This window comes from Bubalus bubalis, chromosome 17, assembly GCF_019923935.1.
Source record: "Bubalus bubalis isolate 160015118507 breed Murrah chromosome 17, NDDB_SH_1, whole genome shotgun sequence".
Taxonomy (NCBI): domain Eukaryota; kingdom Metazoa; phylum Chordata; class Mammalia; order Artiodactyla; family Bovidae; genus Bubalus; species Bubalus bubalis.
In genome coordinates this window covers 58,436,612-58,460,199 of record NC_059173.1, presented here as the reverse complement: position 1 = coordinate 58,460,199, position 23,588 = coordinate 58,436,612, and the positions used below count along the sequence as shown (strand labels likewise).

Sequence of the window (23,588 nt, the reverse complement as noted above, 5' to 3'; positions counted from 1 at the left end):
AACCAGTCAGTATTAAGGGAAATCAACCCTGAATAGTCATTGGAAGGACTGATGCTAAAGCTGAAGCTCCAATACTTTGGCAACCTGATGCGAAGAGCTGGCTCATTGGAAAGACCCTGATGCTGGGAAAGATTGAAGGCAACAGGAGAAGGGGGTGACAGAGGCTGAGATGGTTAGAGATTATCACTGACTCAATGGACATGAGTTTGCACAAACTCTGGGAGATACTGAAGGACAGGGGAGCCTGGTGTGCTGCAGTCCATGGGGTTGCAAAGAGTTAGACACGACTGAGAGACTAAACAACAACAGCATTGTTTCAGAGTTTTAATGAGTTAGTAATCTGGGTAGTTCTCACAGTCTCTCATGCAGCTGTAGTTAAGTTGCTGGCCAAGCCTGCAGTCAGTCTGAAGACTTGACTGAGGCTGAAGGATCCACTTTTAAGATGGCTATTCAAGTACTTGTGGGAGGAATCCTTTCTCTTTTTCCATATGGACTTCTTTACAGGGCTGCCTGAGTGTTATCACATGTTAACTGGCTTGCCCAGAACAAGTAATTCAAGAGAAAGGGCAAGAAGGAAGCCCCAGTGCTAATAGATGAAGCCCAAAGTGGCATAATATAACTTCTGTGATATCCTGTGTGTTAAAAGCAAGTCAAAGTCCACCCACATTCAAGGAATAAAGAATTAAGGTTTCCCTTTTATACAGGGGAATCTCAAAGGATTTTTGGAGAAATTTAAATCCACCAGTAGTATAGATGTAGGCGTATACATTTCATTGGGAGAAAGTAGCTTCTTTATGATTGTTAATCTTTCAGGCTTCCTCGTTCAACGCAAGGAAAAATCTATATCAATGCTATAAATTTAGTTTCACTTACGTTTTCATCTCCTTCTGTGATTTCACTTTCCGTGGAGGACAACCATTTATGTTTTACAGTCTACAGTCTTATGCTGGTAGACGTAGCAGGGATCGAGAGGGGATAGCAGTGGATGATATCTACAACTTGGGTCAGTTACCTTTTATTGTATAACAAGCCACTCTAAAACATAACATTTTAAAACAAGAGTTGGCTGAAGGAGCTTCAGCCCAACTCCCTGTTGTCTCTGAAAACCCCCAAAAGCCACTCCAAGTAAGCACCCGAGAAAAATACTGTTCCTGCTCGGCAACTGTCACTAAGAGACACATTTTCTAGGTCCTCTTCCCATTTCCACCCTCTTGTCAGATTTCCTTCTCTGAGCCTCTTCAGGACAGACATTCTGGAGCTGCTTGTGGGTTAGGAGTAAAAGGGTGTGCTCCACGTTTTTCTTGGGCTCCAGCAGGGAAGGGGTGAAGGGGTTTTGGCCCCTCAACAGAGTTCTGACAGCAAGTTACAAGACGTGATTAGATTCAGTGGAAACACCCACTTCCTTTTAAACAGTCCAAAATGATATGAGAGATTCAAGAAGACCAACCTTCTGATCACTTAATATCTAATATCTACTCTACATCTACATCCAGCGTGAAGCTGCGTGCTGAAGCTAGAAAACTTCTGTCCTCAGAGAGCTTACAGCACAAGACAGAGAGCCAGAATACATAAAGCAGTAAGTGTGCAACAGTAAATCACTGTAACAGATACGGCTTCAATGAAAGAATGTAGGGATGAGGTACTCGAAAAGCTTCTTAAAGGAGACTATATTCCAGTTGTTTGTGCCAAGTTGCTTTAGTCATGTCCGACTCTTTGTGACCCTATGGACTGTAGCCAGCCAGGCTCCTCTGTCCATGTTATTCTCCAAGAATACTGGAGTGGGTAGCCACGCCCTTCTCCAGGGGATGTCTAGGCTAGCAGGGAAGCCCCATATTCCAGTTACTCTTGAATAACAAGAGACAAAGAGCTTTCAGGCAGAAGCAGCAGCAAACATGATAGAAACCAACATGACTTCAGATGGTGTGAGTGAGTGCTTAGTCATTCAGTCCTGTCCAGCTCTTTGCGACCCTGAGGACTGCAGCCCACTAAGCACCTCTGTCCATGGTATGGCAGGTGCTGAAAACAGTAGACTCAGATAGTATTGGCTTCTGATAACTGCTATTTTCAGGATTCAGCTGAGGAGACAAGAAGGATGAGCATTCATTAGATGTTGATCTATGGAGGGAAAGAGTAATTCCATTTGTTCTAATGGCTCCTACTGGGGCAAGTCTATGTGGATCAAAGGAATACTCACCCAATCAGTTATCTTTGAGATGCATATTTAGGATATTTTTAAAGAAAAGAAAGGGAATAGTCCATTATGTGGAGTCCATTCCTTGAACCCATAGATAGTTTTACATTTTAGGATGTACATACCTAATTTAAGTACCTTGAATATCTTTACCAAATTTCCTGTAATTCTTAATGATCAGTAACAGAGACACTTAAGTAAAATGGATTTAGGAATAATTTTACTACCTTATTTAATTACAATAGATGTACCATGAACCAAATCCTTGATAACCTGACACATAAAGAAAATATGAGGTAAACATTTTAAGATGTGTAAAGAATATTCCTGATAGAATTTCAAAAAATTGAGTACTGTCAAAGAATTTAAGTCTTCTTATAAATTTATCCTTTTAATAAAAGAGTACAATATTATTATCACAGATTCACTGTAATATCATTTTTTAAATCAAATCATTTTGACTATTAGATTAGAATGATTTATTAAAAATGTATTTTAGGCTAAAGATGGAAATTTGAAGTATCTCTCCTGTCTTTCTTGTAACCATCATCCTTCTACTTGGTGTTATATTTTATGTTTTCTTATATAAACAGGTATGTTCCTTAGATCAAGGGTCAGAAGACTATGGCCTGTGGGGTATCCAGCCCATTGTCTGTTTTCGTGGCTCATGAGGTAAGAGTGATTTTTCTATTTATAAATGGTTAAAATGTAAATAAAAAAGAATCATATTTTGTGACACATGGAAGTTATATGAAATTCAAATTTCAGAGTCCGTAAATAAAGAATGAGTCCATCTCATTCATTCGTTGGCATATTTTCTGACTGCTTTCTTGCTTCAAGAGCAGAGCTGAGTAGTTAATTGTTATTAAAGTAAAGTTAATTTGTAATGTTGTGTTACTTTCTGGTGTACAGTAAAAGTGATTCAGTTTTACATATGTATTCTTACATTCTCTTCCATTATAGGTTAGTACAGGATATTGAGTATAGTTCCCAGGTGAGTAGTTTCAAAAGAGCCTATATGATCCATGAAACCATATGTTTACTGTCTGGCTCTTTGTGGAAAGTTTGACCCTTATCTTATATAATAGGTTGGAATGCATTGCCAAAATATTGCACTGTATAGCCTTTATAATGAATATTTTTAGCTATCAGGCTCAGTAGTAAAAAATCCGCCTGCAATGCAGGAGACACAGGAAATTCTGGTTTGATCCTTGAGTCGGGAAGATCCTCTGGAGGAGGAAATGGCAACCCACTCCAGTATTCTTGCCTGGAGAATCCCATGGACAGAGGAGCTTGGTGGGCTACAGTTCATGGGTTTGCAAAGAGTCAGACACATACACACAGACTTCAGTTAAATGTTGAAAGTGTTACCCTTTTTACTAGTTTCAGAAAAGGGAGAACTGCAAGTACAAGAAAAGAAGTTTTTGGGTCAAATATTTGAACTTACACTTTCTGATAGGACATTATCCACTGGTGTTGAATCAAAAAGTTTTCATCTAAGCGTATAGAGAGCATTTTTGATGATTTTAATGTGTTGAACATGTATGCCTGTGGAGAATGCTGTGTGGCCACTCCTAAGACCAGTTGAATATAAATATAGAGGGTTAGAGTGTTTGCACACTTTTGTAGTCTGAAACCCTGGAGTGCAGCAGATGAGGTATAATCTGAATTGTTTTGGCATTGCTGGCCTCATTGAAACCCTTCATGCACTTTGCACATCTGTGTCTGCAACAAGAAGGGATCATTGTTCGGCTCTGCTATTGCTGTTTATGAATCAGAAGAACAAAAAGGCAACAGAATAAGCAAAATGTCATGTTCATACAAATCTTGATTAGGGTAAAATCATCTGGCTGGCATTGCCTGCATACAACATCACCAACAGGGCTGCCAGCTCGTGAGTGGAGCCTCCAAGGCCCCGTGTCTTGGATCTTCAAAGCTTGGAACAGCTTATTTGAAGGTTTACATGAAAGCTAGATCTACCCAAAATAGTTAAGATCTAGTCTCTGAGTCTTTGCTATTATTAACCAACTTGTCTTTAAGGATCCCTAAAGTCCTAGGAGGTGTCTGCATAACTGCAGCATCTATAATGGATGGTCCTTTGGTAAGGGTACTTACCAAAACAGGCTTGATTAAAATCTTCAAGCAGGGTTTCTCGACTCCAGCTGCATGGACATTTGGGGCCAGATCATTCTTTTGGTGATTCCTGTGCACTGTAAGATGTTTAGCAGTGGCCCCAGCCTCATCCCACTAGCCGACAGCACCCTCCCAGTTGAGACAACATCAAATGTCTCCAGACTTTTCCGAAGTTCCCTAACCCAGTTGAGAACCACTGTTTCAGAGGATTATGAAAATTTGCCTCATTCCACAGGGATCTCTGAGGAGTATTAGACCCTGAGAACAGAAATAGATTAAGAAGACTCAGAATCTGAGTTTATGGACATAAAATAATTATCTAAAAAGTGAAAATCTGAATATGTATCCAGATTTCCAAAATATGCTTACATTTTTGCTTATCATGGAGACAAACACAAAATACTGGGAAAATTTCCCTCACTTTTAAAAAGTGGTCATGGGGACAACTGAAACAGAGCAGGACCCTATGGTCCTTACCCGCCCAGCCTGCAAGGTCCTCTCCCTGCCTTTTGTCTGTGGAAAGCTTCAGTCAAAGAGTAAGTTTAATCAGAGAAGTGAGAAATGCAGAAACAGAGGGAAACAGTCAAAGGAGACCAAATAATAATAATGTAGTCATTAAACAGAGTCAGGTACATTTAATTCTTTCTCAAGAGCTAAAGATAATATTCTGAGCCATATCCTGTGCCCTGTCTTACAGATACTGAAACCCCCCACCAGGTAGAGAAGTTAACTACATGATGACCAGACTGTAGCCATGATATAACCTGCCACAGTTCTAAGAATTGGCCTCAAAGTAATGGAAACAAACCGACCTTCGAACTGAAGGTTAACTGTACCTAAAACAACCAAGATGAAGCCAGTCAGACCACTGATGACCAATCTGAAGATGACTGTCAGAGCTGACTATACCATGTAGCCCTCTTCCTCTGTCTATAAAAGCTCTTCCTCACTGACTGTCAGTAATGAGGGGGAGTCAGCCTTTGGGCAGACATCTGCCCTTGCCCTCTGGATGCTGGCCTCAGAAATAAAGCAAACTATTCCTTCCACCAACCTGGCCTGTTTATTGGCTTTTGAGCGGCAAGCAGCCAGACCCCACACATGTCTTTAGGTAACAAAATAACTGTTTGCCCCCTAAGTTATTGTTAGATCTGGATATTTCATCTGGAAAGGCTTCAGCCCTCTTGTTTCAAGCCTAAAGGTGAAGTCAACACATGGAAAAGGAAAGAGATAAGAGACTTCAGTTTATAAAGACTTAGCCAGTATGCCCAGGGTGTACTTCCTCAGAACTTCTTGTTTTATTAGATAATAAACTGCTTTAAAAAAAAAATCCAATTTCAATTCTCTGTCACTTGCAACCAAAGCACCTTAACTTATATAATATTTTAAGAGCTGCTCAATCCTCCCTGCTTCATCCTCTAAACCCAGTCAACTTGTCCATACAAGCACGCACTGATGCTGTAGCCACTCTTGACCATTGCGAGCCTCTGGTGATAGCTCCATAAATTTACTAATATTTTTCTCTCTCAGTGAAACAACATCTTTATTTCATTTCTAATATTTTAGTATAATCCTATCTATTCACCAGAGAAGGAAATGGCAACTCACTTCAGTATTCTTGCCTGGTAAATCCCATGGATAGAGGAGCCTGACAAGTTACAGTCCATGAGGTTACAAAAGAATTGGACATGACTTAGAGACTAAACGCACAACAACATCCATTTGTTGGGAGAGATTAAGCTTCTATATAAGTAAACTCAAAATATATAACTGCTAAAACCGCATGGAAATTAATTTCTTACTCATTTCATGTGCAAAGATGCTTCTATGAAGTAATAAATCAAGAAACTAAACCTCTTCCATCTTGGCAGTCCACCATTCTTAGAGTCTTGACACTTCCACTTGCCTTGCAACCTGCAGGAGGAGAACTCAAAGAGAGAAAGCACTCCCTTCTGCAAAGTTGTGGCTCAGAAACAACATGTATCACTGCTGCTAAATCTACCCCTGCCCCCGCCCAATGAAGGAGATGTAGGAGACACGGCTTTGATCCCTACCTTCCCTGGGTAGGGAAGATCCTCTGGAGAAGGCAATGGCAACCCACTCCAGTATTCTTGCCTGGAGAATTCCATGGACAGAGGAGCCTGATGGGCTACAGTCCATGGGGTCGCAAAGAGTCCGACACGACTGAAGCGACTTAGCACTCACACACTTTGCTACCTTTTTAACTGACGTCTCTCTCTTACATGTTTCACTAATTTGCACTTGTTTCTGACCCATCTTACCAGAATAGAGAAACCTGAGTAGATATCTTTTGACCTTGCTTCTTTATTAAAAAAGCATAGTTGTATTTAAAAAGAATAGGAGGAATTTTTAAACTCCGGTTTGAAAAGAGACTTCAGTTAAAAAGTGATAATCTAATTTCAAAACTCCTCAAATTTGTCCTGGGGAAAGGAAAAGAAAATACTAACAAAATTATGAGAAAAATGATTCTTTTGGATCTTTGTTATTTCTCATAAGTACAGCATTTCCAAAAAGAAAAATAACATATCCTTTGAAGTGACAGAGAATTTTGGTTGTATTTTAAAAATTAATGTTTTTCAAGTATAAACTCATTATAGTTTTACCCCATATAACAATATGTTCTCTTTGAAAAAGTAACTGTATCCCTGGATCCGTAATTTTCTTTTTAAAATAATAAAGACATTTTTGGTCTGACTAAACATTGATGAAATTCTAGCAAGCTGGTGCCTTCCTTATATTTTCTGGAAGTCATTGAGTAAAATAGTAAAAGATTTTTGTCAGATGAGTTGCTGTGTCACAGGAAATTGTGATAGAAGCTCATTCACTGGAGTCATTTAAAATTCAAATTGGTGAATTGGTGTTTCACATGTACTCAGTTACTTTCTAGTAGCTTCTGGGCTACAAAACCTTTTAAACTTAGAAAAGACACAAACATATTTCATCAGTTTCCCTGTCCTAATTTACTCACTTATTCAGTAGGTAATTATCAAGCCCCTAATACATGCTAAGTATTAGTGCTAAATAACAACTCGTAAGAAAATAAAACCACCTTGGCCTCAACTCAGAGAGATTTCAGAATAATTAAGAATAAGGATGAGGATGAGGAAACAGAATGCCAAATAAGGAAACAGTTATATGTTAAATTTCAATTGAGGTTTCTGCTACTAGACTTACCTATTCTACACCTTAAGAGTGATATTTGATTGAGTCTCGGAGATTCAGACAGATTTTGTATTGTAAAGATCAGAGTGGAAGGGTTCCAGAGAGGCTGTAAATAGCACATTTAAAAACATATTGCATTAGCCTAAGAAAGAGATTATTCTATTCTTTTCTCCAGAAAATAAAGTGATCACACTACCAAATTTATCACGCCTCATGAGATAGCAGTTTGCTTTGGGTTCATGGCCAAAGAAGCAGATTTATGTCTTTGTATTTATTTGTTAGGGAGGGACTCAAATGGATCTTATCCTACATGTTTACATTTAAAACTAATTCTTTCAGTTCAGTTCATTCTCTCAGTCATGTCCAACTCTTTGTGACCCCATGGATTACCGCACGCCAGGCTTGTCTGTCCATCACCAACTCCTGGAGCTTACTCAAAACTCATGTCCATAGAGTTGGTGATTCCATCCAGCCATCTCATCCTCTGTCATCCCCTTCTCCTCCCCTCTTCAATCTTTCCCAGCATCAGGGTCTTTTCAAATGAGTCAGTTCTTCACTCAGATGGCCAAAGTATTGGAGTTTCAGCTTCAGCATCAGTACTTCCAATGAATATTCAGGACCGATTTCCTTTAGGATGGACTGGTTGGATCTCCTTGCAGTCCAAGGGACTCTCAAGAGTCTTCTCCAACACCACAGTTCAAAAGTATCAGTTCTTCGGTGTTCAGCTTTCTTTATAGTCCAACTCTCACATCCATACATGGCTACTGGAAAAACCATAGCTTTGACTGGACACACCTTTGTTGCCAAAGTAATATCTCTGCTTTTTAATACACTGTCAAGGTTAGTCATAGCTTTTCTTCCAAGGAGCAAATGTCTTTTAATTTCATGGCTGCAGTCACCATCTGCAGTGATTTTGGAGCCTAAGAAAATAAAGTCTGTCACTGTTTCCATCATTTACCCATCTATTTGCCATGAAGTGATGGGCCCAGATGCCATGATCTTAGTCTTCTGAATGTTGAGCTTTAAGCCAACTTTTTCACTCTCCTCTTTCACTTTCATCAAGAGGCACTTTAGTTCTTAACTTTCTGCCATAAAGTTGGTGTCATCTGCATATCTGAGGTTATTGATATTTCTCCCAGCAATCTTGATTCCAGCTTGTGCTTCATCCAGCCTGGCATTTCACATAATGTACTTTGCATATAAGTTAAATAAGCAGGGTGACAATATACAGCCTTGACATACTCCTTTCCTGGTTTGGAACCAATCTGTTTTTCCATGTCCAGTTCTGGCTATTGCTTCCTGACCTTCATTCAGATTTCTCAGGAGCCAGGTAAGGTGGTCTGGTATTTCCATCTCTTTCAGAATTTTCCAGAGTTTATTGTGATCCACACAGTCAAAGGCTTCGTTGTAGTCAATAAAGCAGAAGTAGGTGCTTTTCTGCAACTCTCTTGCTTTTTTGATGATCCAATGATGTTGGCAATTTGATCTCTGGTTCCTCTGCCTTTTCTAAGTCCAGCTTGAACATTTGAAAGTTCATGGTTCATATACTGTTGAAGCCTGGCTTGGAGAATTTTGAGCATTATTTTGCTAGCGTGTGAGATGAGTGCAATTGTGCAGTAGTCTAAATAGTCTTTAACATTGCCTTTCTTTGGGATTGGAATGAAAGCTGACATTTTTCAGTCCTGTGGTCGCTGCTGAGTTTTCCAAATTTGCTGGCATATTAAGTGCAGTACTTTAACAGCATCACCTTTTAGAATTTGAAATAGCTCAACTGGAATTCCATCACCTTCACTAGATTTGTTCATCATGATGCTTCCTAAGGCCCACTTGACTTTGCAATCCAGGATGTTTGGCTCTAGGTGAGTCATGAAAATCTTTTTTGTATAGTTCTTCTTTGTATTCTTGCTACATCTTCTTAATATCTTCTGCTTCTGTTGGGTCCATACCATTTCTGTCCTTTATTGTGCCCATCTTTGCATCAAATGTACCTTTGGTATCTCTGATTTTCCTCTGTTTCTTTCTTCACTGGGGAAGAGCTGGGCAGAGCAAGGGGCAATGCTGGGGAGGAAAGCATGTGTCAGTGTGACATCCACTTACTTGCTTCCCACTCAGCATCTATTTCATATAATGCTCATCACAAAGCATTCAGAAAAGAAACAGATCCTAGTGTAATGCCTCATTTAATGCTTAAAAGAAAATATGTACCTTGCTGCTACTTATCTATTTTTTCATTATTATTGGAGTATAGTTGCTTTGCAATGTTGTGTTAATTTCTGCTGCAACACAAAGAAAATCAGCTACGTGTATACATATATCCCCTCCCTCCATAGCCTCCCTCCCACACCTGCTCTCAACCCTCTAGGTCATTACAAAGTGCCAAGTTGAGCTCCCTGTGCTGTAACCAGGGTTTCCACTACCTACCTCTTTTATACATGGTAGTATATATATATATGTCAGTGCTACTCTCTCCATTTGTCCCACCCTACAGATGAATGGATAGAGAAGATTTGGTACATATATACAATGAAATATTACTCAGCCATGAAAAGGTGCTATGTATCTCTTAACCCACTGTGGAGAGTGGGTCCCTGATTGTTAAGGAAAGAGATTCTGAAAAGAGAATTTTTTTCCCTGCATTTCTTAGTCACACCCAGTTGCAATAAGTTCCAGATATCATGTGCCAATCATACTTCTTATTTTAAAAAACTTTTTACCCTGTTGCTTTGAAGCTCCTGAGGCAGACCTGGGTTTGAACTCTTCACTCACTAACTATTTGACCCTGAGCAAGATATTTAACCCTTTCAACTTCATCTCTTAAGCAGCTAAAAATGAAGAAAGACACCTATCTTATAGGATTGTTTAAAGAATTAAATGAGATAATTGTGAAGGAAGATTCTTTACAATAATGAGCACTATAAATTAATGACAAAAATAATCGGGACCTTAATAATTCAAGTGTTAGAAAACACATTTTATCACTAAAAATTACTCCAGTATAACTTCTGATCAAGAATATAACCACTATAAAATAGATATCAACAGGACCTACTTTATAGCACTAATACTCTATAAAAACCTACGTGGGAAAAGAATCTGTAAAAGAAGAGATGTATGTATTTATGTATAACTAAATCACTTTGTTGTATACCTGAGACTAGCACAGTACTGTAAATCAGCTATGTGTGAGTACATGTTAAGACGCTTTAGTCATGTCTGACTCTTTGTGACCCCATGGACTGTAGCCCTCCAGGCTCCTCTGTCCATGGGATTTCCCAGGTGAGAATACTGGATTGGGTTGCCATGTCCTCCTCCAGGGGATCTTCCCAACATAGGGATTGAACCTGTGTCTCTTACATCTCCTGCACTGGCAGGCACGTTCTTTACTGCTATTGCCACCTGGGCTGACTTTTCATTCAAGATGATAGAATATAAGCATTATTTCTACTTTGCTCCCTATTGAAAATTCTTCAAGAGATGGGAATACCAGACCACCTTATGTGTCTCCTGAGAAATCTGTATGCAGGTCAAGAAGCAACAGTTAAAACTGGACATGGAACAATGGAATGGTTCCAAACTGGAGGACGTCAAGGCTGTATATTGTCACCCTGCTTATTTAACTTATATGTAGAGTACATTATGCTAAATGCCAGGCTGGATGAAGCACAAGCTGGAATCAAGACTGCCGGGAGAAATCTCAATAACCTCAGATATGCAGATGACACTACCTTTATGGCAGAAAGTGAAGAGGAACTGAAGAGCCTCTTGATGAAAGTGAAAGAGGAGAGTGAAAAAGTTGGCTTAAAACTCAACATTCAAAAAACAAAGAGCATGGCATCTGGTCCCATCACTTCAAGGCAAAAAGATGGGGAAACAATGGAAATAGAGACTTTGTTTTCTTGGGTTCCAAAATCATTGCAGATGGTGACTGCAGCCATGAAATTAAAAGACACTTGCTCCTTGGAAGAAAAGCTATGACCAACCTAGACACCATATTAAAAAGCAGAGACATTACTTTGTCTACAAATGTCCATATAGTTAAAGCTATGGTTTTTCCAGTAGTCATGTATGGATGTGAGAGTTGGGCTATAAAGAAAGCTGAGTGCTGAAGAATTGATGCTTTTGAAGTGTGGTGTTGGAGAAGCCTCTTGAGAGTCCCTTGGACTTCAAGCAGATCAAACTAGTCAATTTTAAAGGAAATTAGTCCTGACTATTCATTGGAAATACTGATGCTGAAGCTGAAACTCCAATACTTTGGCCACCTAATGTGAAGAGCTGACTCATTTGAAAAGACCCTGATGCTGGGACAGATTAATGGTGGGAGGAGAAGGTGACAACAGAGGATGAGATGGTTCGATGGCATCACCAACTTGATGGACATGAGTTTGAGCCAACTCTGGGAGATGGTGTTGGACAGGGAAGCCTGGTGTGCTACAGTCCATGGGGCTACAAATAGTCAGACACGACTGAGTGACTAAACTAAACTGAATTCTCTATTGAATCCCCAGTGACTAACACAGTACTCATAATGAATTACATACTCACTAAATTGTTTCTGAAAAATTAATGAACTGCCCAAGCTGAAAGAAATCTTCTTTTATAACAAAGCAGCATCCATCCACGTAGTAAACCATTGATCAGCAGCAGAGCACAAAAGCATTGTAAAGATAATCTAGTAGTCAGAGGCTATAAAATTTCCTCAAATGAAATTATAATAATGTATAATTAAGCAAATATTTAATACAGAATTGGATAGAAGGGCTGATCAACCATTTATAACTTTAAACCACTGTTCTAATGGGTATCATTTCTTTGGTAGGTTAAATGTGGATAAAGGTCCTCTGATTTCTATTTCTAGGTCAAGATTTCTGTGATATTAGACTGATAAGAGAAACAAAAAACCCCCTACTTTCCACATTTAGATTGTTGTATTGTATTTATCTGCAGCAGAAGACCATTCTGTTATCTTTATAATGCATTGTGCATCAGACCTGCAGACCATCAGTGCATGCAGGGCTCTCTCTACGGTGGTTAGAATAATCTGGTTCCGTGATGGCGGTTATCACGGTTCTTTTTTTTTTTTTTTAATTTTATTTATTTTTTTAATTAATTTTATTTTATTTTTTAAACTTTACATAATTGTATTAGTTTTGCCAAACATCAAAATGAATCCGCCACAGGTATACATGTGTTCCCCACCCTGAACCCATCTCCCTCCTCCCTCCCCATACCATCCCTCTGGGCCATCCCAGTGCACCAGCCCCAAGCATCCAGTATCGTGCGTCGAACCTGGACTGGCAACTTGTTTCATACATGATATTTTACATGTTTCAATGCCATTCTCCCAAATCCTCCCACCCTCTCCCTCTCCCACAGAGTCCATAAGACTGTTCTATACATCAGTGTCTCTTTTGCTGTCTCGTACACAGGGTTATTGTTACCATCTTTCTAAATTCCATATACATGCGTTAGTATACTGTACTGATGTTTTTCTTTCTGGCTTACTTCACTCTGTATAATAGGCTCCAGTTTCATCCACCTCATCAGAACTGATTCAAATGTATTCTTTTTAATGGCTGAGTAATACTCCATTGTGTATATGTACCACTGCTTTCTTATCCATTCATCTGCTGATGGACATCTAGGTTGCTTCCATGTCCTGGCTATTATAGATAGTGCTGCGATGAACATTGGGGTACACGTGTCTCTTTCCCTTCTGGTTTCCTCAGTGTGTATGCCCAGCAGTGGGATTGCTGGATCATAAGGCAGTTCTATCTCCAGTTTTTTAAGGAATCTCCACACTGTTCTCCATAGTGGCTGTACTAGTTTGCATTCCCACCAACAGTGGAAGAGGGTTCCCTTTTCTCCACACCCTCTCCAGCATTTATTACTTGTAGACTTTTGGATCGCAGCCATTCTGACTGGTGTGAAATGGTACCTCATAGTGGTTTTGATTTGCATTTCTCTGACAATGAGTGATGTTGAGCATCTTTTCATGTGTTTGTTAGCCATCTGTATGTCTTCTTTGGAGAAATGTCTATTTAGTTCTTTGGTTCTAAAGTGGTCTCTAGGGCTCACTTCCATGTTACCCTCATTTTGCTTGAACATGGAGGGCTCCAACTCACTTCAAAGACCATCCCATGTATAGAAAGACTCTGATGGAGTGAAACAAAACTCACTGTGAGTTTGAAGTTCATAGGAATGTTTAATAAGAAGAGATCATGATTATAACTACATTTAAAAAAAATCTCTTGCTTTAGTCATACAGATAATTTTTCGTTATCTGTCACAGACATATTCGCCCAAGATCTACAGGGCAAACAAACACAACTCAGTAAGGTACTGTATAGATTTATTTACAGTGGAAAAACACCACGTTTGATAAGCATTCTTTAATTAGGGGAAGAGTTTGTAACTTATTCTTTGTTTTCCATTTAAAACACATTTGTTTTCCATTATGAGTCTATTTGTAAAAAGCACTGAACCTGAAGTTTAATTGCAAGCAAAATGTGCTTTCACCTTAGAGCAGCACTGTTTGATAAAGTGTGTTTCACGGGCAATTGTCCCTATTATTTCCAGAGAGTATGGAAAAGTGCCCCTCCCATCTAATTTCCCCTAAGGAATGTCTGTCTTCTGTGGAAGGGAATATACAGAGTAACATAAGCTCTGCAAGAGTCTGTGAAACATTAAGAACATTGATATCAAACATACCAAATATATCCTTTAAGTTAGAATATTTATAGCAGGATATATATTGGACACACTTGTTGACCCTGTATTTTGGTGCTCTTTGGAGCTACTACAGAACATAGATGAAGAATGTTTCTTTTTCATCCAAAAGAAGATGGTAGTGTCTATTGGCATATGTAAAGTAGTTTCTTTCATTTCAAAATAGGTTTTTATCTCTGGGCTTTGTGATGATTCGAAGACAAGTCAACCTGCCAACACGAGCCCGGGGAGCAAAGTGATGAGGATGTACTGGAAAGAACTGGAGACTAGAACAAATGCAGCAAGACCTGAGGTCCCTTCTTGGGTCTGTCACTACTCCCCGCTCCTGGACAGGTTGCCTAATCTCTCTAATTATTCATCTCTCTGGTTATAAGAGAAGAGAGAATATAAATGAAAGTGTATTAAATAAATATGACTACTATTTTCACCAAGAAATTTTGCCCTAAGAGCAACCCATAAGCCTTCTCATGAATGTGTAATTTGGGCCTAGACAGTTGTCTTATCCCTCAAAGTACTGGAAAGATAATCTAGGGTATAACTTGTAGTCTTGTTAGCATGATTATTGACAAAAGTATTTAATGTGAAATTTTGTCAGGGACATGCACTTCTTGGAATGAAATTTGTCCAGAAAAAAAGCACACACAGTTGAAAAGTATAGTAACATGAAGAAGTTTTGAACTAAGTTGGAATTTAGACAATAAAGAAAAAGCCCTGAGAATTAAAAAGAAGCAAAATAGTTATTAAACATGCACTCTATGCAAGGGTCTGGAGTCAAAAAGATTCAGGTTTAAATCTTTTTCTGCCATTGTCTCTATAACTTTAGACACGTTATTTAAACTCTCTTAGCCTTAGTTTCCTTTTTGGTCATAAGTGAAGAACCTTTGTGAGATTTCAGCCAGATGTCACATATGAAGTGCTTAGCTCAGCAGCTATTACACAGTAAACATTCAACAAGTAAAGCTGCTGGGTTGTGTTGTTCTAAACAGTAAGTGCTCAGAGTGGTAACTGACCGTGATGGATAAATGCCTTATAATAGGATCTACATGAAAAAAAAGTTAAATGAAGGTACCACCAAATGGCAAGCTGAACTATCAGAAAGGAAAGAATTAAAAGGTCAAATCATAGGAGCATGTTGATTAAAAGCCATCAAAGAAAGCACAAGAAAAATTAAACTGAGGGTAGAATGGGCATCAATTACTTTTGTCCTATTTATTCTTTGTGGAAAGAGGGGCTTAAATTCTTATCATCATTAATATAGAAAATCTTTGAATTTAGAAATTTTAAAATGGCAACCCACTCCAGTAACTTGCCTGGGAAACCCCATGGACAGAGAAGCCTGGCGGGCTACAGTCCTTGGAGTCGCAGAGAGTTGGGCACAACTGATCAACTAACAACAACAACAAATGGACCACAGAGAGAAGGATCGGTACTTTTAACTCTAGAAGCAAAACTCTATAATCGCGTAGTCATTGTTAAATAATTTTGTTTTGATTTACATTGGGTACATGATCTATACGCAGTCATGATCGGCCTGTGTACCTACCACCACGTTGCGAGTTTCCCCGAGGGCAGGAACTGTGTCCTATTCATTTTTCTATGCCCAGTGCCTTGCTCATTCTTGAGGGCTATCCCTGAAATGGACAATGCAAGATTTGCAAAGACAGATATATTCAAACATTTTGTAGAAGGAAAGAAGTGTATCTACAGCCACAAGGGAGATGCCAATTGGAATGATGATGAGATACCACTATACCTTATCAGAGTGGCTAAAATAAAAATCACTGACAATACTTAGAGGTGACAAGAGGAGTAGGGAACTCGCATATGTTGCTGGTAAAAATGCAAAATGCTATAGCCGTTCTGGCAAATGGTTTGGCGGTTTCTTATAAATTTAAACATATGCTTCCAACAATGACCTAGCAAGCCTATTTTGATGTATTTCCCCAAAAGAAATGAAAACTTGCCGTCAAACAAAAACCTATATGCAAATATTCATAGTAACTCTATTCATAACAATTATTGATAAAATGTGGAAATGAACCGAACATCTTTCATGGATAAATGGATAAAACAGTGGTATGTGTCTTCTGTGATAAACCCTAACAAAAAATAATTTTTTTAAAAAAAGGAAGTATATATTTTTCTATAACTGAATCACTTCACTGCACAGCAGAAATGAATACAACATTGTAAATCAACTATATTTCAATTTTAAAGAAGAACAGTGGTATGTCCATAATGGAATCCTATTCTGCAAAAAAAAAAAAAAATCAAACCACTGATCCCTTCAAAAACTTGGATGAATCCCAAAGGCATTCTGCTGAGTGAAAGAGTCAGTCTCAAAAGAACGCATACTGCATCATTCCATTCGTATGACATTTTCAAAAAGACAAAACTAAAGGACAGATCAGTGGTGCCTGGGGTTGGGTTGGGTGGAGGAGTGAGTATAAAGGCTTAGCAAGAGGTAGATTTGAAGGGTGACAGAATTACTGTGTCCTGATTATGCTGCTGATTACACAAATATATACATGTGTTAAAAATTCATACAACTCTACACCAAAAACAAAGTTCAATTTTATTCCATGTTGATTTAAAAATAACAGTAAGGTAACAGCCCGCCAGGCTTCCCTGTCCATGGGATTTTCCAGGCAAGAATACTAGAGTGGGTTTATGTGGCTGTGCTGGGTCTTAGTTGCGGCATTAGAGGCCTTTTAGCTGTGGCATGCGAGGTCTAGTTTCCTGACCAGGGATGGAACTCAGAACCCTTTCATCAGGAGTGTAAAGTCTTAGCCACTGAACCATCAGAGAAGACCCAACAAAAATAATAAAATTTCAAATACCAAAGAAATGTAAATTATTTATAACTAGCACTGAAAGTATAAGCTAAATACCTCCAACAAGACTTCAACCCCTGGGGGACTGCTTTCTATGGGAAGATCATGTTAAGTCGCTTCAGTCGTGTCCAACTCTTTGTGACCCCATGGACTGTAGCCTGCCAGGCTCCTCTGTCCATGGGATTTCCCAGGCAGGAATACTGGAGTGGGTTGCCATGCCCTCCTCCAGGGGATCTTCCCGATACAGGGACTGAACCCGCATCTCCTGCTACTCTTGCCTTGCAGGTGGATTCCTTACTGCTGAGCGACCTGGGAAGCCATAGATCATAAATCTTCACACTGCATCTTTTCCACTCACAACAAACCCAGAAATGTGCCCTGAGAGATAATTTTAAATTTTCCACTGAGTCTATGTGTTAGTTTCTGTGAGCAGATGGGTCAGTAATGAGCACCTTTTCTTATATACTCCCAATGCTGACTGGCTGCTAATAAAGCCTAATCTAAGAGGGAACCGGTATTACTTATCAGCAAGTCCCCCACATGTCATTTGCATTGTGGATGTGCAAATCATATTACTTATGTAATTTTTTTTTCTTACTTTGTATCTAGAGTTGGACTGTAACGAACAGTATGAATTCATGTGTTTGTGAGCTGTGTGCATGAGCCTGTGTGGTGTCTGTGGAATGTACGTGTTTGCTGAATAACTAGACAAACTCATCTTTCAGCACCTACAACTGCTCAGGGACATTTTTAAGAAAACAAGATCTGACATGTCAAAGCTGACACTACACGATCTCACAGTAGGAAGCCATCATTCTTCCCACCCATATCCTCCCAAGGAGGCTTCCCTGCTGTGCTCTTTATTTCAGAAACTAAAAATGTTCTTCTGGGGACACTGTGTCTTCAGAAGTCTAGATAAATGGAGAGGAGTCATCAGGCCACAACTGTGAGAGAGATGTGGATGTTCCCTAAAAAAACGAGTCCTGGGCAGGGAAGCAACCTAAATGTCCATCAGCAGAGGAAATGATAAATAAGATGTAGCACATACACACAATGAAATATTACTCAGCCATTAAAAAGAATGAAATAATGCCATTTGCAGCAACAAAAATGGACCTAGAGATTGTTATCCAGAGTGAAGTAAGTCAGACAGAGAAGGAAAAATATCATATGACATCCCATATATGCAGAAATATAAAAAGAAATGATACAAATGAACTTATTTACCAAAAAAAGAAACAGACTTACCAGAGTTAGATAATGAACTTATTGTTGCCAGAGGGAAAGATTCAGGGGGAGGGATAGTTGGAGAGTTGGGGATCGACATTATATACTGCTATATTTAAAATAGATAACCAACAATTTCCTATTGTATAGTACAGGGAACACTGCTAATGTTATGTGGTAGCCTGGGTGGGAGGGATGTCTGGGGGGAAATGGATGCTCGTATCATGGCTAAGTCCCTTTGCTGTCTATCTGAAACTATCACAATATTGTTAATCGGCTCTACTCCAATATGAAATAAAAAATTTTTTTTAAAGAGTCCTGGAACATTTGGAAGAAGTCTGCAAAAGGACAGGCACTAGGAACCAGGCTCTGTCTACAAGGGTACCCTGGAGAGAGTTAATTTTGATGAGCACTCTTTTCTCTTGGGAAAGGGATACTGCGCATCTTCTAAACAGTTAAGTTTTGTCTGTAGCTGCTGTGTATTAGCTTCTCTTGGTGGACCCCAGTTGTTCACTGGAGCCTGAGACTGTTCCTACATTAGCATTGTATGACAAGGGAATAAAGACACAAGAGTGGGCAGCAAGGCAATGCCAGGATAATTCCACACCCAGCCTTGCAAGGAAGCCACATAGAGACCTGGGGACTTAGACTTTAGCTGCAGATTCCTGGGCCTTACTTCAGACAGGCAGATTCAGAATATTTGAAGGTGGAATTCAGAAATCTGCCTTTCAAAAATACAGGTCCCAGACAATTCTCACTTGGCAGACGTTTTGAGATTTTATTGTCAAGTTGACCCTTGAAAGTGAGTGGGCAGGCTGACCCTTGGCCATCTCTTCCTCTCTGTCCCCTTCCTACTTTTTCCTCCTTTCTTCTTCTCCTCCTCCTCATTATTATTGTGATTTTTATTACCATCGTTATCTTACCAGAGGAATGAGAAGGGTGGGGTTTTCTCTACCGCAGGCTAGTTTATTTATGAGTCAAAGATTTTAAAAGAACTATGAAAAGTGACATTGCCCAGGATCCTCCTTCTACCTTAAGTAGGGAGGAGAAATGACTGTGCTGCCTGTCACTGAAAGAGAAACGCACCTCTATCATTGCAGATGCTGCACCACCGAAGCATCACTTGTCTTTACAAAGTTGCAGAGAAAGTTTCTCTCCTGGTAGAAAAGGGAACCATCTTACACTGTTGGTGGGAATGTAAAGTAATACAGTCACTATGGAGAACAGTATGGAGGTTCCTCAAAAAACTAAAACTAGAACTACCATATGACCCAGCAGCCCCAGTCTTGGCCATAAACTGGGAGAAGACCATAATTCCAAAAGATATATGCACCCCAGTGTTCATTGTAGCACTGTGTACAATAGACAGAACACAGAAGCAACCTAGATGTCCACCAACAGAGGATGAGTGAAAAACATGTGGTGCATGTGTGGGCTCGGTCATTTAGTCATCTCCGACTCTGCGACCCCATGGACTGTAGCCTGCCAGGCTCCTCTGTCCATGGGGATTCTCTAGGCAAGAGTACCGGAGTGGGTTGCCATGCCCTCCTCCAGGGTGGTACATATATACAATGGCATATTATTCAGTCATGAAAATGAATGAAATTGTGCCATTTGTAGAGATGTGGGTGGATCTAGAGACTGTCACAGAGTGAAGTAAGTCAGAAAGAGAAAGACAGATATCATATATTAATGCATATATATATGGAATCTAAAAAAATGATATAGATGAACCTATTTGCAAAGTAGAAATAGAGACAGAGAATAAACGTATGGCCACCAAGTGGGGGATGGAGGGGTGGGATGAATTGGGAGACTGAGACTGATATATACATACACACATATATATATGTATTATATACTAATATAATTTATTTTGGGGGGCTCCAAAATCACTACAGATGGTGACTGCAGCCATGAAATTAAAAGATGCTTACTCCTTGGAAGGAATGTTATGACCAACCTAGATAGCATGTTCAAAAGCAGAGACATTACTTTGCCAACAAAGGTCCATCTAGTCAAGGCTATGGTTTTTCCAGTGGTCACGTATGATGTGAGAGTTGGACTGTGAAGAAAGCTGAGCACCGAAGAATTGATGCTTTTGAACTGTGGTGTTGGAGAAGACTCTTGAGAGTCCCTTGGACTGCAACGAGATCCAACCAGTCCATTCTGAAGGAGATCAGCCCTGGGATTTCTTTGGAAGAAATGATGATAAAGCTGAAACTCCAGTACTGTGGCCACCTCATGTGAAGAGTTGACTCATTGGAAAAGACTCTGATGCTCGGAGGGATTGGGGGCAGGAGGAAAAGGGGATGACAGAGGATGAGATGGCTGGATGGCATCCCCGACTCGATGGACGTGAGTCTGAGTGAACTCCGGGAGTTGGTGATGGACAGGGAGGCCTGGCATGCTGCAATTCATGGGGTCGCAAAGAGTCGGACACAACTGAGTGACTGAACTCAACTGAACTGAAATGAACTGAACTGATACATACTAATGATACTAGCTATAAAATAAATAACTAATGAGAAGCTACTGTATAGCCCAGTATAGAACTCAACTCAATGCTCTGTGGTGACCTACCTGGGAAGGAAACCCAGGCAAGAAGGGATGTATGTATACACATGGCTGATTCACTTTGCTGTCTAGTAGAAACTAACGCAACATCGTACAGCAGCTATACTCCAAAAAATTATTTCTAGAAAAAGAAAATTAAGTTTCTCCACTGGGGGAGAAGATATACATTGGTTGTTGTTGTTTAGTCGCTGTGAACCAATAAATGTATCTGTCAACCAGAAGAACAGGAAGGATTCAGTTTACATATATTTTTGTGGGCAGTGATTTTCAAAAATTGTTTCATGCCTCAGTTATAATATATGAATATATAGTTATAATATATGAATATTTCACATTCTGGAACATTTTCCAAATATGGTGGGCAGATAATACCACTTTTTCGACATTGCAAAACCCATCTTTATTCTTCTTTACTGAGTGACTCGGGTTATACACTTCAACAACATTCAGGGTAGTTTTACAGCATTTTAAAACATTTGGCATTTTATGCTTTTTATGGTTAAAATGTACCCTTGGTTTGACAGGAAAAAAGTTAAAAAAAATATGAAACAATTGAACTCAGGAAAGGAAAAGTCTATCTCTTCTAAATGTGCAGGAGTTTCCTAAGTCAGTTTTGAAAGTCTTCATTACTAAAATATGCTCTATTTATAAGAATGTGAGTCATTGTGTTCAGTTCAATTAGAAATCTAGTATATGAGAGAAAGCTTTTCCACCAGTTTGAGAGAATTTTTTTTTTACTTTAAAATAATATTCTTCTATTATAAACCTGCTAGTTTAGAGACATCTGTTTGACTTTGAAACAACATCCTTGTGTGTTAGAATACTGACATATTTGTTGACTTGCCTCTATGTACTCCATAAAAAATAATGAGTGGGTGATAATAATGAGTGGGTGATAGTTTTTAGACAATTAAAAAAGCTCTGCATATACCAAAAGCCAGGCCCTGAATATAAGATAACTCTTCTCATGATACCCTAATATTCTACTTATTCCCATTTTACAGATAAAAATACTGATGTTCAAAGCCAGCATTTGACGTTAAACAAATTGCCCAAACTCCCATAACCAGGGAGGGAAGCCAATGGATCACAAGCTTAGGTCTGCTTGACTCCAAAGCCTTTATTCTTCCCAATGTGCCAGGGACTGCTCTGCTCCAGGAAAAACAATGCTGAAGCAAATAGGCCTATTCCACGACAGATGCACTTCAATGCATCATTTTGAGACAAATTTCTGAAGTTTCAAAATAATTTTTTTAAATCAATAAGTACTCTATCATGGCAATTGAAAAAATGATGGAAATACCACTTACTGTATTTCATGGCTACCACTCAGGAGAAAAAGTCAAGAATAAAAAGCACAAGTGGTCTCTTCCTTAGCCTTTCTTAAGTTCTTTTTTAAACGTCCTCTAATTTTTATAGTATTTTATATTTTTCAAATATAAGAATAATTTTAATAAATATTTTATAAATTTAAGAATTTCAGCATTCAAATAATACTTAAGAGCAGAAGAACTAATTTGGAAGAATACAATCTTCTTGAACATTGAGTTACTCTCACTCTGACTTTCTGACCTTTTGAAATTATTTTATTAGTAATTATTGCAATGTTACTTCTAGTAACAAAAATGATGGTTATGGGGATAGTTTCATTTTAATATAGTTTTATCATACTTTATCATATGTTTTTAAGTTTATAAGATTATTTTCAACGATAAAGCATTCACACTGTGGCTCTCACAGTGGATCCCTTTTTCTGGAAGGGACCTTATGATTGACCTTGAGGAAGGTAGGGCCCGCCCAGATGTAACTCTTGGGTATCAGCCCTGGAGACAGTGAGGATCTTCTCTCTACCTAATTCCCCTCCTCCTCAGATCCCTACTATTTGAGTATCAAGGCAACACAGAGATGAACATATGACTTGAGACTTCAGAGTATCTACTTCCTGCCCAAAGTCATTCCTGTTTCTAACAAAAAACTCTTTAATGTTTTGATTTTACTTACCAATTTCTAATCATGTTTGTATACTTTTAAAGTAATAAAATGAAGTAACTAAAAGGTGGGTACATAGCAAGTGAGTGGTAGAGTTAGGATTTTCTTTCTGCAGTTTGTCCAATTGCGAAGTCTGTTCATTTCAGGGCAGCGTCTCTGCTTCTGTGGCTACTTTTGACCTTTGCATTCTATGATCTTAGTAAATCCAGGGCATATTTTGAAGTTGTCCTTTTTGTCTAATAAATTTAGGACATCAGTTTGTTGCCTATGATTGGCCTCTTTTTCTGAAATGCCAAGTGATGAAAAATAACTAGTTAAGTAAAGTTTCCAGATTCAATAATCAACTTTTAAAGCATATTAAATAATAAAAATAATTTACATGAGCTGATAGAGAATAGAAATGCAGAAATATTATAAAACTTGTTTAAAGCATCAACTCCTTTTATTTCAACCCAGAAATGTTGGATTTCAAATTACAGTGTAAAACTCTTTGGTCCATTTATAAACTAACTTTTCATAGGTTAATTTTTTACATTTTTCCTTTTATTGGATTGTTTGTTTACAAAAAGTCAAATTGATAAGTTCTGCCCTGAGGTAGGGTTTTGCCATAAGATTACATAAAAATAATTTCCTTTTTAAAAAACTGCTTTTGATTTTCTTCAGTTCCTTAGATTCTCAAGTTTAAAAGATCTAGAAGTAAGATTATTTATTTCCACATGGAGGATGAGTTC

At 38.8% G+C, this 23,588-nt stretch overlaps 1 long non-coding RNA gene across 1 annotated transcript; it reads left to right on the top strand.

The window, feature by feature from the left end:
* Window positions 1-1,457: 1,457 nt before the first annotated feature.
* Window positions 1,458-5,374, top strand: LOC123330068. Its single transcript, XR_006545776.2, has 3 exons — window positions 1,458-1,576; window positions 2,785-2,863; window positions 5,022-5,374. It is a non-coding gene; the product is annotated as an uncharacterized LOC123330068 (long non-coding RNA).
* The last annotated feature ends 18,214 nt before the right edge of the window (window positions 5,375-23,588 follow it).